The sequence below is a fragment of the Pseudonaja textilis genome, chromosome 6 (assembly GCF_049901715.1).
Source record: "Pseudonaja textilis isolate UNSWEBS1 chromosome 6, rPseTex1.2, whole genome shotgun sequence".
In the NCBI taxonomy this organism is placed as follows: Eukaryota; Metazoa; Chordata; class Lepidosauria; order Squamata; family Elapidae; genus Pseudonaja; species Pseudonaja textilis.
In genome coordinates, this window is record NC_141995.1 from 27,741,868 (window position 1) to 27,759,321 (window position 17,454).

Sequence of the window (17,454 nt, forward strand, 5' to 3'; positions counted from 1 at the left end):
CTTGCATAAATATGGCATAAAACATTATCTGTTCTTCACACAAGTTCCAAACACTAGATAAAGAGACCTCAATTAAATTAGTAAAACTCTTTCTATTTATTCATTTATTTATTAAAGAAAATGATACAAAGCTATACATTGAATATAGCAAAATTATATAAACCATTATCATTTACCAGTTTATTTGAAGAAAAAAAATCAGAATCAGGCATTTTAATCAATCAGTAGGACAATAATCAGATATTGCCATCCAGACTTTAATAATGACACTCAGTAACTTTGCTCAATCAGCCAGAAATTGAGATATGTGGAAACCCTTCTGCTTTGTGAATTGCTTGTTTGCTTCCATCCATGATCATTAGCTGTACCATTTTCACTGCTATCAGACACTGATGGACAACGTAAGCTATTGTAGGCATTCATTTTATTTATTTATTTGTAGCCTGACTTTATTATATGATCTAGTTGGGAGTGTGATATTACCCCCCAAACTTGTCAGGTCATGCCCTGGTGTCCATGAGATTCTTTTATACTGCCTCCTTCTGTGGAGGGGCCAGACCAATTCTAATGTTCTTCCCCTGGTGACTGAAAGGCACAGTTGGATTTCAGAAGGATATTGGAGATTTATTTATTTATTTATTTATTTATTTAGATTTGTCAATCGCTTACAAGATAATAGGTATAAGTATATACATAGTTATGAATACATGAAATGGGTACATATAAGAAAAATAAAAGAAAAAATAGAACAGGGATGGTAGGCACATTGGTGCGCTTATGCACGCCCCCTACAGGCCTCTTGGGAAAGGGGTGAGGTCAATAGTAGACAGTCTAAGGTTAAAGTTTTTGGGGTTTGGGGAAGAAACCACAGAGTCAGGTAGAGTATTCCAGACATTGACCACTCTGTTGCTGAAGTCGTATTTCCTGCAATCAAGTTTGGTGCGGCTAACTTTGAGTTTGTATCTATTGTGTGCTCTTGTGTTGTTATGGTTGAAGCTGAAGTATTCATTGACAGGTAAGTCATTGCAATGTATGATTTTATATACCATACTTAGATTAGACCGAAGACGACGTAATTCAAGGTTTTCTAGGTCTAGAATTTCAAGTCTGGTGGCATAAGATATTCTACAATGAGTAGAGGAGTAGAGAACTATTCTTGTGAAATATTTCTGGACTTTCTCAACTGTGCTAATATCAGATATGTAATGTAGGTTCCAGACTGATGAGCTGTATTTGAGTATAGGTCTAGCAAATGTTTTGTATGCTCTAGTTAGTAGTGTGATATTACCAGAGAAAAAGCTATGTAGGATTAGGTTAACAACTCTTAATGCCTTTTTGGCGATGTAGTTACAGTGGACTCTAGCACTTAGATCATTAGAGATGAGTATTCCAAGGTCCTTTTACAGAGCTTGGATCATCAACAAGATCTTGACTATTCAGCTTGTATTTTATTTTCTGGTGTTTTTTTTTTTTGCCAATATGTAAGACAGAGCATTTATTTGTTGTGCTTTGAAGTTGCCATTTGTTTGACTATTCTGATATATAATCAAGATTTTTTTGAAGGGTAGCAGTATTGTCTGTGGTGTTGAATAGCTTTATATCATCAGCGAAGAGAACACAGTTGCTCTTAATATGATCACAGAGGTCATTTATGTAGAGTATGAAGAGGGTCAGTCCTAGAACACTGCCCTTGGAGGACACCACTATTGACAGGTACAGAATTTGACAGGACATTCCCAATTTTGACAATTTGTTGTCTGTTTGACAGGAATGCTTCTATCCAGTTATGCAGGTGTCCAGAGATACCATAAGATTTTAGTCTTAGGAGTAGTTTGTCATGTACCACTGAATCAAAGGCTTTACAGAAGTCTATGTAGATTGCATCTATTGTTTTTCCCTGATTGAGTTGTGTAGTCCATATGTTTTTGCAGTGTAAGAGTTGCAGATTACAGGATAGTTTTTTTTTCTGAAACCAGATTGTTTATTAAAGAGTAGGTTGTTTGTCTCTAAGTGGAGGATAATGGATTGGTTAATAATTGATTCCATGACTTTACAAGTGATGCAGCATAAAGAGATTGGTCTGCAATTTTCAACTAGGCTCCGGTCTCCCTTTTTGAAGATGGGGATGACTGTGGCTTGTGACCATAGGTTAGGCAAGGAGCTGGTCCTGAAAGAATTTTCAATGATTATGCTTAGAGGTTTGGCTATGGCAGTGGGTAGCTTTTTTAAGAAGTAGGCACATATTCTGCCTGGTCCAATAGATAGAGATGGTTTTAGATTGCATAGTGCTTTTTCAACATTGTAAAATCGATACGTATTAGATCATTGTAGTTTTGTGTGGTTCAGATAGGAAATACTGGGCATGATCCATTGCTGTTTACAAATACTGAGCCAAAGAATGTGTTAAAGAGGTTGGCTTTAATGGTGTTGTCATTGCAGTCTTTACCATTAGGTCCTTTCAGGGATGGGATGGACCTTGAGTCTTTTAGTTTGTTGTTTACAAAATTGTAAAAAGTGCGGGTGGAATTGGTGTGTAGAAGTTTTCTTCTTGTTTCATGTGATATTTGGTGCATTCAGTCTTTATCTGGTGGCATAAATGTTTGTATCAGCTTTTGAAGTTGGCAACGTGACCAGATTTGTTTTTCCGCCAGAGTGATCTCTTTTTGGATTGAAGTTTCCTTATTTTTATGGGTAATCTGGGGTTTTTTTTTGCTTGTTTGGGGAGTTTTTATTGGTACATAGAGTTTGATGACTCTTTTGACTTCAAGTAAAAATATGTTGTAATGATCTTCAACAGTATTGCATCCAGTGAATAGAGATTGCCAATCAAAGGATGAGAGATTGTTGTCTATAAGATCATAGTTGCCATTTTTGAAGTTATAATTGGGATGATGTCATTGTGATGATTTTTGTGTGGGCATATGTTGAGACAAAAGTCAATCATATTGTGGTCACTGTTGGAAAAGGGTGGATTATTGAAAGAGAGCAAAACTCGCTGAATTAAAACACTTCAACTACAATCAATATCTCTCTGAATAAGATTGTTTTCCAAAAGTTCTTCAAGTTGAGTAGTAGTAAAAATACAGTCCAGAAATTTAGGTTAACCAATCCAATATGTCCTTTACTTTTAAAGTTACTTCCAGCTGCAATATCTTATCTTTCTTTGCTAAATCTGATAGGGACTCCTGATTGTTAATCGTAATTAATTTCCTCCTTTGAATCCCACTTTCCAAGGAAAATTCCACCGCAGAAATTGGAGTGATTCTTACCAAGACTAAGCATGCTGTTACAAGATCTTTCCTTTCTTTTTCACTTCTGTCTCAGCTGCCTTCCCGGCTTCGATTCAGCCATACTGTCGGTTCTCTTTTTAGTTCAGATGGAGGGGTTTTCTTCAGGTCAGTTGAGGAAACTCTCCTCTCCTCATGACCACCGAAGCATCCCCTCTGCCTTTATCACCTATCCAGGGTGAGTTTCGGCTCCTAAGAGCCTCAGGGCTTGAAGAAATCGTCGGGACTTCACAGAGCTGCTGCTCGTCTGCACCTCTTTGTTGCTTTGAGGCACCCAAAGATATGTTGAAGATATGTTGGAGGTTTTGCTACAGAGCTCTCCTGAAGCCTTGGGAATGTCCTGGAATCAAAAGTCAGTGAGGACTCTGGACAGGATTGCATCTATGTGGCTTTTCTTGACTGATTAACTCTTGACTCTCTCCATGGGCCACAGAGGAATTGTGGATCTTGAAAAGGATTGTTTTTAGTTGGCTAGAAAGCCACTAGAGAAAAACAAAGGATGACTCTGACCAGGCATGACTTACAATTATCAACACCTGGTCAGAGTCCTCCTTTGTTTTCCCCAGTGTGTTTGTAGCCAACTAAAAACAATCCTTTTCAAGAACTGCAAGTTCTTGAACAGTCAGGAACAATCAGTCAAGAAAAGCCTCATAGACCTATCCCACATATGGGATCCAACTAGGAATGAATCCAAGTAACTTTGTCTGACAGGTGTTGAATAATTTTCCCTGTGACAACCTACAGTGATGTCAAACTGTGTATATTTTAGGTTATTTAATGTTTAATCTCTACATAAAAATATGGTGGATAAACTTTTTAGCAATTTATTTTTAACAAAGGATTTAAAAAATTGCATATATAATCAATACATTCATAGAAAAAACACATAATAAATGTGAAAGGAAATAAAAGAAAGAGAAAACAGACAAAAATAGGATATAAAATAAACATTAATAAAAGAACAGAAAGCATGAAAAGACAAATAAAGAAATGGCTTCCAAATAAAGAAATGGCTCCTGGGCAGGTGTACATCCATTCATGTTTTCATTCTATTCATGCTTTCAGGTCTTTTTTCAATCTCTATGGCTTCTCTGATAATTCTGTGGCTGGGGTTTTCTATAGTGGCTAGGGTTTTGGTGCCATTGAAGTCGATGCTATGACCTGTTGCTTTCATGTGTTGGACTAGTGAGGAAGTGTGTTCCAGCTTTTTTACTGCATTTTTGTGTTCATCCAGGTGGGTACTTATTCTTCTATTGGTCTGTCCGATGTATGTGGCAGGGCATGATGCACAAGGGACTTCATATATGCCTTGGTTTTCCCGGTCGATTTTATCTTTGGGGTTTCTTAGGATGGTTGCTATTTTTCTGCCTGTTTTGTCTTGATGTGATGCCTATGTAGTATCTTACTGATTTTGTCTGTAGTACCTCTTATGTAGGGCAGGACAGCTGTTCCATAGGTCTGTTCATCTTCTAGGTCTGATAACTCCAGCTCAAACACATCCCAACCAGCCACCCTGATGAAACCTAGCTTCCTAATAAATGATAGCAGTCTGTTTACCCGAAGCCAAGCCACACTAAAAGCCTCCAATACAAGAAATACAATGTTGCCAGCCATTCAAGACAAAAAAAATGCTACAAAAGAGACAGAAGATATTAGAAACACCTATCAAGCAGAACACAGCAAACTCCAAGACCAATAAACACAGACCAAGACTCCCAACCAATCATGATGAAGAAAAAAAACATTCTGGCACAGCAGTAGGCTAGCACCAAATTTAAAACAGAAATGGCTGTGAAAGCCTGACTTACAGACAAACACAGTACACAAGCCTGATGATGGCAGATGAGATTCTGCCGAAATGTTGCTACAACTTTAAAAGCACAACTATAATGACGTGGGAAAATACCCAAACAAAGCTGAATACCATATATATCAGTATATCAATATATCTATATCTATATATCAATATAGATAGATAGATAGATAGATAGATAGATAGATAGATAGATAGATAGATAGACAGAGATATCACTATGAAAAGCTTCAAAAATAAATATAAGCCTAAAATAACTTAAATACTGTCACTCAAGACCTGTTAAATCAGATAGGATTTTTTTTGTGATACTCCAGAGCATAAAAGTTCATATTTATTTCTATAGAGCAATATATCCACAAACCCCAAATGAGCTGGTTTCTGACCGCAATATCAAAATGAGAAAACAATGTGGAAAATAATGCAAAAGGAGAAGTACTACTGAGTTATATTACACCATTTTTATCCTGTTATGAGAAAACAAATTCCATACAAAATACTACCTCAAAATTCTGATTTTACTACCTCTGAATTTCCAATTTTAATACTTAGAATTGGATGATTCTAAAAATGGAAATGATAAGGTGATGAAGAAGAAATGATAAATATTTCAAAGTGAACTCCGCAGGAAACTATCAATCTGCAATTCTAAGTATAATTTCCAGAGTTCATCTTTAGTAGAAGTAAAGTGCAACTTACTTCTGAGTAAACATGATTAGGAATAATCCGACAATTAAATTATCTGGTGGATGTTTAAATGCCCTTTACTTTTCATAAGCATGCTTGTCTACCATATAACAAACTACTTTTGCAATATGTTTTTATTTAAAAAAAATAGTTTCTATGATTGCTGTTGACGTAATCTACACTGGCTCTTTGAGATAATAAGATCACATATAACATTCCATATGATAAAAAAGATTAATGTATGTATGTATGTGTGTACGTGTGTATGTATCTATGTATCTATGTATCTATGTATGTATCTATGTTGTGGCCCCAATTCCCAAGCCTATGCTATCAGAGGACCTGGAAGATGGGGAGGAGGAACTGGCAATGCCTTCCTCCCCAAGACCTTCCTCCCTGGTAATGCCTCAGGTTCCATCAGACAACCAAGAGGAACAGCCTGAGATTAATCAGGAGGAAGGCATATCAGAGCAGCCCCTGACAGGGAGTAAAGAGGAAGAGTGTTGGCTCGATCCGAAGCAGTGTCATAGGGAGAAACGTGAACAGCAACGTAGGAGGCATGGGAGGGTCAGAGAGTGAGCTGAGTCATTGAGCCACACCCCACAGGGGATAAAAGTGGGTTTGTTTTCTCCTGAAAATTTGTACAGGACAAAGTTTAACCTCAGATTTTCTTTGTGGACTGCCTTGTGATTTTCTGTGAGTAAAATTTTATTTGCTATCAGTTCAGACTTGGCAGGCAGGACATGTTGGAATGCCAAGAATATTATCAGTTCCAAAGAATTAACTCTGTGAAGTCCGAGCCAGCTTGCCTGCCTATGTTTGTGTGTGTGTGTATTCTTTCATCTTTTCGGAAAGAGGAAAGGCGAGACAGAACATAACTACGTATTTATGTATCTATGTACCTATGTATACTTGTAAAAAAAGGAAACAGACATCCTGCGATCTCTGGAGATATGTTACCGGGATGAAAAAACAATAATACTACCTATCAAGGTAACTATTTTTTGGTACAATCATAATTCCATTGCAAAATAAAGGAATAGCAATCAATCAACAGAACAAACACTATTATTCCTTTAGATATCTTGGTTATATGTTATTGGGAGATAATTAGAGAGGGAAAGAATCTAGCAACACATTTTTACACTTTCATCTTTATATAAAAGAAAATAAGTCACAATCTGTTTTTTGAGCTTCTCTATTCCTTTATTTAGAAATTGGAATTCTGTAGAACTCAAAAGTTCTCCATGAAGAAAAACATGTCTCTAACTATATTGATTGTCCTCACACTACATGGACATTGCAATTCTGTGTTGCAAGTTTTATATATTTACCATTTGCAAGAAGTATCAACAAAGCATTAAGATGAGCCAAGCCAGCATAACAAACTAAATAGCTCTGGTTTGTGTGCAGAACTCCTTTTCACTTAACAAACTGCTAAAAGCAATCACCAGAATGAAAACTGCCACATCCTTTGTTTAAAGATACTTTAGCTGTCTTTATACCCAGAAATATTTTAAAAATGTGCTTATGTGAATGCATTATTCAAGAGACATCTTAAAGAAGAAATAACAGATATGAAAACAAATAATTGGGAAGCATCTGCAAAATGACAGGATGAAGAAGTAAAACAAATTATATCTCATGCAGAAATACTGGAAAATAAAACAGAAGATATGGTCTGGAAGACAGAGATGAAAATTAGAGTGGAAATACAAATATTAAGCCAAGTGATGAAAAATGACCTGGTAAATGACCTATTACTGAACTTACAAAAGAAGATTAAGTCAGCCTTTTTCTCTTCATGACACTCTGTGGTAAGTTAGACTATTTCCACCCCCACCACCCCCACACACCTTTTTTTGTACAGACACAGTGCAGTTCCACATTCTCCCTGCTGACTGTCACCTTCTTGCCTTCTTCTTCCATTAGTGGACCAATAGTTATTATGCTAGTGGACCAACAATCCTTTACTTTTTTCCTTGTTCCTTATATATTGAAATAACTTTTGTTGTTGTTGTTCATTATGGCATTCGTTAGCTCATTCTGCACCTTAGCTTTTCTGATTCCTGATACCATTCTTGAAGAGTCAGGCTATTTATTGGTTATTCTTCTAGTTATGTAGTTATGATTCCATATTTTTAAAACTCATCTTTTTTGTTTCTCAGGCTGTTGGAAAGTTCCTCATGCAGACAGTTCTATATACTGTAAACTCTTCCCTGATGTTAAAAATGTATAGAAACTGTTATCCCTATAGATGGAACAGATCTGACTGAGTGTTAGTAATGTTAATGCTAGAAAAAAATAAGATTAACATTCATCTGGAATTTTTACAAAACTATCTTCTGGGAATTCTCATTACCACTTATCCACAGAAATTCTCACTTCTTCAATGTGTGTGTGTGTGTGTGTGTGTGTGTGTGCATGTGTGTGTGTGTGCGTGTGTGTGTATCCAGAATATGTATATGAAAGATAATTTAATGAAAAGTTGCAAACACTAAAGTAATTTAAAAAAAAGTAAGCAAAAGGGCTAAAAGAACAGTGCATGGAAATGTGCATATGGGAGAAATGTATTATGGGCTGTTATATAGATTATTGTGGAAATGGGAAGGAAGAAATTTACTATTGGAAATCAAATTTCCAGGCTGTATATCCTGATATAGTACACAAACACTGACACACTGTCAGAGTCCCAAGTAACACAACTCCAAATGAAAGAACTCTGAGGCACAATGTCTCCTCAAAGAACATTTCATTAGGGAATGTCAAATTGGCACAATGCTGATGAAAACCAGATCCAAGTTCGTTCCAGTTTTCCACACAATTAAAAGTAAAAGTTTGTCACTTCCCAGAGGTGTCAGTCACATGGTCCAATTAGCACACAATCCAGATGGGGTGACTTCAGTCTCCACCTCCCAAACACCTGGACACATGACCTTGGTTCCCAAGGGAAAGAATATTGTTTTGTTATAGCACCCCACCTATCTCTACACCCTCTCCATCCCTCATCTCCACTCTGTGTCAGCATTGATGCTTTGAAGAAAAGAAAACCCCCAGTAGAACAGAAAGATGGCCACCATCAAGCCAGTTTCTGGGTTGACACATACACGCACGTGCACACAGAGACACAGACATATCTGAATAGTTCTCTAGTGACTGATTGCTGTAATTAGTTTTAAGCAAACTATTCATAGTGAATAATTCATCTGCTAACTTTTAGTCCCTTCTCAGATAGGAATTATTTATGACCATATCTTAATTATTATGATCTGCTTCTTCATCTGTAACTAAGAACTTTACTCAGACTTATCCTATTCTATGTACTATTGAAACTTTAGGTATTATTCTGGAATCAAAACCCTAATTTGAGCAAATCTCCAGGCAAATTTAAACCTTATGAATAGGATATAAAATATCATTTTTTTTCAGGGAACTGAAAGGTACTATCATTTGTTTAGATTTCATCTATTCACATAACTTAAAAGAGAAACAATTGATTATAAATACAAAGGACACTGTTTTTCTTTTTTATTTTCAGAACTTTCCATTTGCTGACTCCATTCATATATTTTAATAAATGCCCTAACTGGAACAGAAGCTTCGGTTTCTGTTCCTAATCTATATTTATTAATTTGAATATCTTTAGGGAGCCCTCAATGGTAGCAGAATATCTAATTAAGTATACTGAACCCAGAAACTCAAGAACTTGAAAAACTTCTCTTGCTTTATTTCAAAAATAAAAACAGGTTTGATAGATTCAAAATGAAAAGTAACAGAAGTCAGGAAAATACTTTTTCCAGAATGAAATCAATGCACAATATCCTAGAAGAGTATCCTGACTTCTTTCTAGTAAGTATCCTAGCTTAGTTCTGCCTGGTTGCTAGGCAATATCATGCACAGCAGTCATTATATTGGCACCAAAAGTAATTCCTGATTTGTGAAATTCAGTGTCTGATCACACACATGTATGCACATACATATACATACAATACCATGTTCCTCCTTCTGAAACTTTCCCCAGTATTCTCACTAGACTCTTAAAATAGTCAACTATTTGGTGCAGTCTCCAATTATTTTCTTCCCATGGATTTGTATTTGGGAGTGGGGGGGACTTATCTGTGTGTATATCAATACAGGTCTGCCATCTTCAGCTTGGTGTCTCATTGGCATCCTGCCATCAAAGGCTAAGGGTATAGGAGGATGAACAAATGGGCAATAAACCTGTGTCAGTATGTGATGGGAAATAGAGGGGGGTGAATGACAGCTTGACAAAAACAGCTTGACAGAGAAGCTCAGAATCACTCAAGGATATGCACCCTGAGAAATAATGTGAATTACCCCAAACATCTCAACATTACCCCAAGCATTCTCAAAACACCTAGACAAATCTTCATTGGCCAAAAATGAACTGCTCATAGGGGGAAGGCTGGGATGAGGGAAACCTTCTGGATTTTTTTAGTACAGGAAATCTAGTTCTAGCCTTACTGCAGTCAGAATCTTTTAGTAAAAGATGGGGCAGGCTTGACAACTTATTTATTTGCATTATAAGTGGCAATGCTAATGCTGTATTATTCTTCCTGTCTCCCTAATCAGCACTTGGTAAACTGAAGCAGTGGGAATAATACAGAAAGTCAGTCTATCATTTTTGTTTTCACTTTTTGATGGCTTGCATTTCCAGTAGTTTGCTAGGCTGCAAGGTTCACTAACATAAGATAAAATGGACTTCCAAACTCCAAAATATTGCAAAATTGGAATTGCCAGCAGCCGGTTTATCTAGCCTGGCTTGTGAGAAAAAAAAAATGTTGGGTGCAGTTCATCAATATTTGGATGGCTACAGATTCGTAATTTTGCTTTGAGGACAAATTAATCATTTATTTATTTATTTATTTTAGCCTGATCTCTTCCTATTACTTTACCCATTTATTCATATAGATAAATTCCTACACATTTACCTATACAGTACATACAATACTATTACTTTATACTTTAAAATAATAACTATGTGCAGACATTTGAATTAAGAGTTTTGAATTTAATGTTGCCTAGTTTGTAATGTTACCTAGTTTGAATTAGACCTATAATGTAGACAATTTCTATTTAAGTTATTTACAAAAATAACGACAAACCATTGAGATCATGATGGTCTCACATTTTAGGGTGTCGTCCTGATCAGTCCGTGGTGTTGAACTGGTGATATAAGGCATTCACATCTCACTGTTTACAAAGGTTATGTTCAAAGTTTAGCAATCCCATGTTTGCACTTCACAGTGTAGAAATAGATTTAGAGTTATGGAAGCCAATAGCTTGAAAACCTCCACTATAAAAATAAAACAATTTTTAACTTCTATCCTGCTTCAGTTAGTTTAATGTAAATGCATTAAATAATAGCTGATGAAATATCATATTTTGATGTGTAATTAGAATTACACTCACACCCACACCCACATACCCACACACACAAAGATATTTCAAGCATCTTTATGTTACTTGCATAATATATATTGGCTACAAATATTTACCTGTTAGCTGACACTCGTTCAGACATCTGTGTACAATCTGCCTGTTTCCCAAGGGGACTCCCTTAATTATGTAAATATAATGGACATATTCTAGTTCAAGATTTCATGCTTTATTTGTAGTATTTTATTTATTAATTAATCAATCATCATTACAAATAATATATTTCTGGTGAGATGAATTTCTAGTTTCTTCAGCTTTTCTTTTTCTTTTAATGACCCTGTAATCCCTTCTATCGAGGTGGAATTGAGGCAACTGAATGGAGCTGATTATTTACTAGCCAGATGCCCTTTCTGAGTCCTCGTTTCTTAAACTTATGTTCATGTAAATGTCAGTGCATAAATTTGGGCTTGCTGAAACTGTATACCTAGAAAGTTCCATTTAATCACTTTTGCTACTTACATCTGTTCCATTTTCATTGACATGTTTCTTTTTCACCCTGTAGTATTATCTTTCAGATACTTGAACAATACTTTCCATGTTGCTTGCATTCCAGTATTGAAAAAGAACATCTGTTTGCAAACAGCCTTTATAAATACAGATTTGCATGCAATGGTTAGCTCTATGGAGCCATCTGTTCTGCACAAATACACTTGGTGATCATACTCTTACTCTTCTGATCATATATTTGTGACAGTGTTATAGGACAGATATATCATTGGCTAGATACATTTTAAGGGGGAAAACAAATGTAGGTCTAAAATTTCTCTCCTGACATTTTCTTTCAGCATCTCCATGTTCTTATCTGCCACTTTCGTTTCTCTTGCTTCTTCTTCTTCTTCTTCTTTTTTTTTTTTTTTTGGATTGGTCTTTCAGTTCTTTACCAAGCAGCTGTATTACATTTTCTTTAGTGGGTTAGGCCTGCTACAGAGCAACTCTGCATTAGTATTTTGTATCTTGGTTGCATCAGAGTGCATCTAGGTGATAAAAGAAGAGGAAAGAGAAGCATTTCTTCTGAAAAGTTGCAGGATAGCATTAGCATTTGTTAGTCCTGTCTGATTACTTTCTCAATAACCTTCCCTAAAAAAAGAAAGTTGGAGATAGTGCAATAGCTTTTCTGAACTGTTGGGTCTAGCAAGAGCTTTTTAAGAACAGGGTGAGCAATCACTTCTTTCAGACATGGACAAAGTAATTGTAGAAAATCTCAAAATTATCCAGTAATATATAAAACCAAAGCCTCCGTGTATTCTATGAATAGTTTCACTAGCTAAACTTTTAGTATAATTGCTGATAAAGGCATTAAGGATAATTAGCAGGGTTGTAATTTTCTTCTATATTGTTAACAATCCTTATTCCTGTCAATTCTAAAAACCCTGCACTTGCTATGTGCCAAACCAATGTCTGAAATACTTGTTATTTTTTACAATGTTACTAAAATGATATCTGGTGGGTTTTTTCACACATGTATGTTTCTGATAATGATTGCATTGTTTCTTATTTCACTTACAGCTTGGCTTTTTGAATCTCAACATCTTATAATTATATTAACGGATGCTCTGAAATTGAAATGATAACCTCCGCAAAGCACTTAATTTAATAACAGATAGAATTCTCTTTAAAGTCATTTGCAATTAATCACTACTATGATAAAAAATAGTGAATGCTTTATGATCTTTGGACATTTTACAGAAAAATGAAATGAGTTACAACTTCTATAGAGATTTATTATCCTCATTTCAAATGAGTATCTGCCTTATTTTTAACAAATGCAGCTAAACAATGGAATGATTCTGAAACATAGGTTAATTAAGTTAGCATTTGTTTTCCACTGACACATGGTTTCTGTGCAGTTGATGTCAGCAATTTTGGTTTGCGTATAATAAAAATGATTACTTTCTTAAATAAAATGTATTTTTATAGAAAGAAATTTATTGCTGTACTGCATTTTCTCTTCATGGAAGGAAAGACAAGAAGAAGATAAGCAACAACAAAGTGGTTAACTCAGTTACTGTGATGAGCAGAAGGAATAACCTTGAAGAAAAGCTGCAACCAAGACAATAGCCAGATGAAATAAATTTGATTCTGGCATAGGAATGTAATTTGAAAGTCTCAGGCAGATCTTCACTAGTTCCCTAGTGGATGATCACTTAAATATGAGCCAGCAGTATGTGGCAACAGCCAAAAAATGTAATAAATCTTTGGTTGTATAAACAGTGGCATAGGCACAAAATCAAGTGAAGTATGAGTACCGTTTTATAAAACCTTTTAAGACCACACTTGAAATACTGCATCCAGTTTTGTTCACCATTTTACAAAAATGATGTTGAAACTTTGGGAAAAGTGTAGAGAAGAGCAACGAAGATGATTAAAGATTTGAGACAAAAATATATGAAGAATGGTTGCAGACCTATTGAAAATTCAGGTCACAAATAAGATCAAGTCCTTGGGGATATATTTGACAGCAAGATGCAGTACACTAAAAGAGAATGATTATATCAAACTGAAACAGAAGATAGCACTAGATTTGGCGAAATGGGAAAATTTACAACTGTCATTAATAGGGAGAATATCAACTATTGAAATGAATATATTACCCAGAATTTTATACTTGTTTCAAACAATTCCAATTAGGCTTGGAAAAGATTACTTTGAAGATTTAAATAAAATTGTGTTGAAATATATATGGCAAGGTAAGAAAGTGAGAATAAAGTTAAAACTTTTGCAAGATGCTAGAATAAGAGGAGGATTTGGTTTGCCTAATTGGGAGTTGTATTACCAAGCTACAAATTTGATGTGGGTCAAGGAATGGATAACATTAAGAAATACTAGATTGTTGACATTAGAAGGACATGATCTGTTGTTGGGGTGGCATGCTTTTCTATGGTATAAAGGAACTAAAACACAGGGGAATTTTAGAAGACATTATATACGGGAGTCTCTGTGGTTAAACTGGGAGAAGATTAAAAGACAATGTTATTTGAAAATTCTAGTCTGGCTATCGACTATTGAAGCATTTTCTTATCCTATAATATACAAAAAGGAACAACAGATATGGTGAAATATTGAATGAAAAGGGTGAACTTAAATCTATACAAAAACTAGGGGAACAAGGTATAAAGATGAATTGGTTTTCATATGCGCAAATACATTTAAGGTATGACAAAGATTTTAAAACAGAAGGTTTCTATGATAAACTGGCTGATTTAGATAAGATTTTGACAGGTACTGATGAAAAAGTGATTAAAAAATTGTATGGATATTTATTAGAAATTAAACTAGAAGAAGAACAAGTTAAAGAAACTATGATTGCTTGTGGGAAGAATTTTGGATATGGGATTGATCTAGAGAAATGGAAAAAATTGTGATCTCAAAATTATAAAATGACAATGTCAACAGCATATAAAGAAAATTTGTATAACATGTTTTACAGGTGGCATTTTCCCCTGACTAGAATAGCAAGAATGTTCAAGAATAAATCTGAAAAATGTTGGAAATGTCATCAGACACCTGGTTCATATTACCATATGTGGTAGACTTGTGCGGATGCTAAAAAATACTGGACTGAAATCCACACGTGGTTGGAAAAAATGACAAAAAAACATATAGATTTGAAACCATAAATATTTTTATTGGGAAGTTTACCTGAAATATATAGTAAAGACTTGAAATACCTGATTGTAAATGTATTAACAGCGGCTAGGATTATATTTGCTAAAAACTGGAAAAATGAGAAAATACCATCACAGGAGGAAATCATTAAAAAATATTGGAATGTGCGGAAATGAGCTGATTGACATTTAAAATTAGAGAACAGGATGATAAACAATTTTATAAAATTTGGGATCTATTCTATCAATGGTTAGACAATAAAGTATAGTAATGAAATATGTAGACTTTTAGAAAATACTAAATATATAAAGATGTATTCTTTCCTTATATCTACAAAATGATTTTAGGATAGATTTGGGATGATAATATGAATTGTCACAAAACAAATTACATAAAATATGATTATTTCCTAAAGCATGAATGAATAAAAGTATAGTCAAATGATTGATTAATAATGATACCAATGTATTTAATATTAGATTGAAAATACGAGATCATATACAATGTAATTGTAATTGAAGACTATGAAATGGAAGCACAAAACAATTTATAAACCAACCGGCACACTGTATGTACATATATGAAAAATGGCTTGATGTTTTTATGTTTTGTTTGTTTATGTTTTTTTAAAAAAAAACCAATATTTTTTTTTTAAAAAAAAGAAAAGAAAAATAAACAACAAAAAAAGAATGGTTGCAGGAACTGGGCATGGTCATTTTAGAGAAAAGAAGGACTAGGAAGCAACATGAGAGCAGTATTCTAGTATTTGAGAGGCTGCCACAAAGAAGAGGTAGTCAATTTATTTTCCAAAGCACCAAAGCACAAGACAAGAAACAATGGATGGAAACTAATCAAGGAGAGAAGCAACCTGGAATTAAGGACAAACTTTCTAACAGTGAGAACAATTAACCAGTGGAACAGCTTGCTTTTGGAAGGCTGTGACTGCTTCATCAATGGAAATTTTAAGAAGACACTAGAGTGCCACTTGTCTGAAATGGTATAGGGTCTCCAGGGAGATGGACTTTGGATCTTCAAGTTCTATTCTATTCTATTCTATTCTATTCTATTCTATTCTATTCTATTCTATTCTATTCTATTCTATTCTATTCTATTCTATTCCATTCCATTCCATTCCATTCCATTCCATTCTATTCTATTCTATTCTATTCTATTCTATTCTATTCTATTCTATTCTTCTGTTCCATTCATTTTTCTCATGATGTTCTGGCCCAACCCTGTTACCAGCAAGAAAATCTCAAACAAACGCAGCAACTCAAACCTTCACAGCTTTAATCTACAAATATACTTCTTTGTAGATAAAAGATGGCTTGCAGCCAATTAGTCCAACCCGAAAAGCCTTGACAGAAATTTTTAGATAAGCCGGAGTCTCTACACACAATTCTGGGTCCTTAGAACATTTTTGCTTTCTGCAAAGGCAAAAACCTTTTGAAACCAGGCTTATATTCCCTGAAGGGAGGGGTCATTACGTTGCATCCTTACTCCCAAGTCACCTGTGCTGCTCCAGCTGTTCTCTTCTAAGAATCATCCTGCGCTCACACGCACTTAGCACAGGCTCCTCGGGAACCTCCTCATCACTGCTGCCAGCCCCCACAATCCCTGAAGGCAGCAGTCCACTCCCTGATGGTCCTGGCCCCTCATCAGAGTCATCGCTCTCCTCAGCCATCTGCACCTGCTCCCAGCTAACCACAACACTATCCCTCACTGCAGGGCCCTTCCCCCGGGTCTGACAGTCTGGATGTGGCCGAGATGGGAATTTAGTGTGAAAAGCTTTCACCAAATCTGGAGCATGGATGGAAGTCCCATCCTTCCACGTAAATGCCTCCGGTCCATACCCCTTCCATTCAATCAGGTACTGAAATCGCCCTTTCAATCTCCAAGAGTCTCAAATACTGGTGACCTCATATTCTGATGAACTGTCTCCATGACGTGGTGCTGGCAGGGAAGGGTCAGGTTGGTGGAGAAGCCGGCCATTCGGGAACCAAAAGGGAGCGATGAACCCATAGTGAGTGAGGTAACTTCAGATGATAGGCGACTGGGTTGATCACTCCCTCTATAGGGAATGGGCCAAGGTACACTTGGGTTGCCAGGATCAAATGCCAAGAGGGTCCGGAATCCATGTCTGCATGACATGATTCAAGTCCTGTGCATGCCCAACTCAGGGTCTCCCCTAGATCAGGCTCCGCCCATTTCCTGACAAGGATTTCTGGGTTCGGGGAGCAGGCACAGGAACTGAACGAGTTTGCTGAGTTCAAGAAGCAGGCTCTGGGACCGACAGCCCTTGTTGCTTCTTGGGGCATGAAGCAGCCAGGTTTCCTGCAGTAGAGACACAACCCCTTGACACGCTGTCTGTTGTGCTCCATCACAGACAAGCAGGGTCTGGCGGTGCCTAGATCCATGGGCTCCTCCTGTGGAAACGAGGTCTCACGCACAACAGGGGCCACAGGAGGTGCTCAGGAAGTATGGCAATGGTTCTGCCTCTGCAGGCAGGCGTCAATCCTCAGGTACAGGTGAATCAATTCATTGAGGGTCACAGGACAATCCACTTGCGCCAGCTCATCCTGCAACTCATCCGCCAGTCTG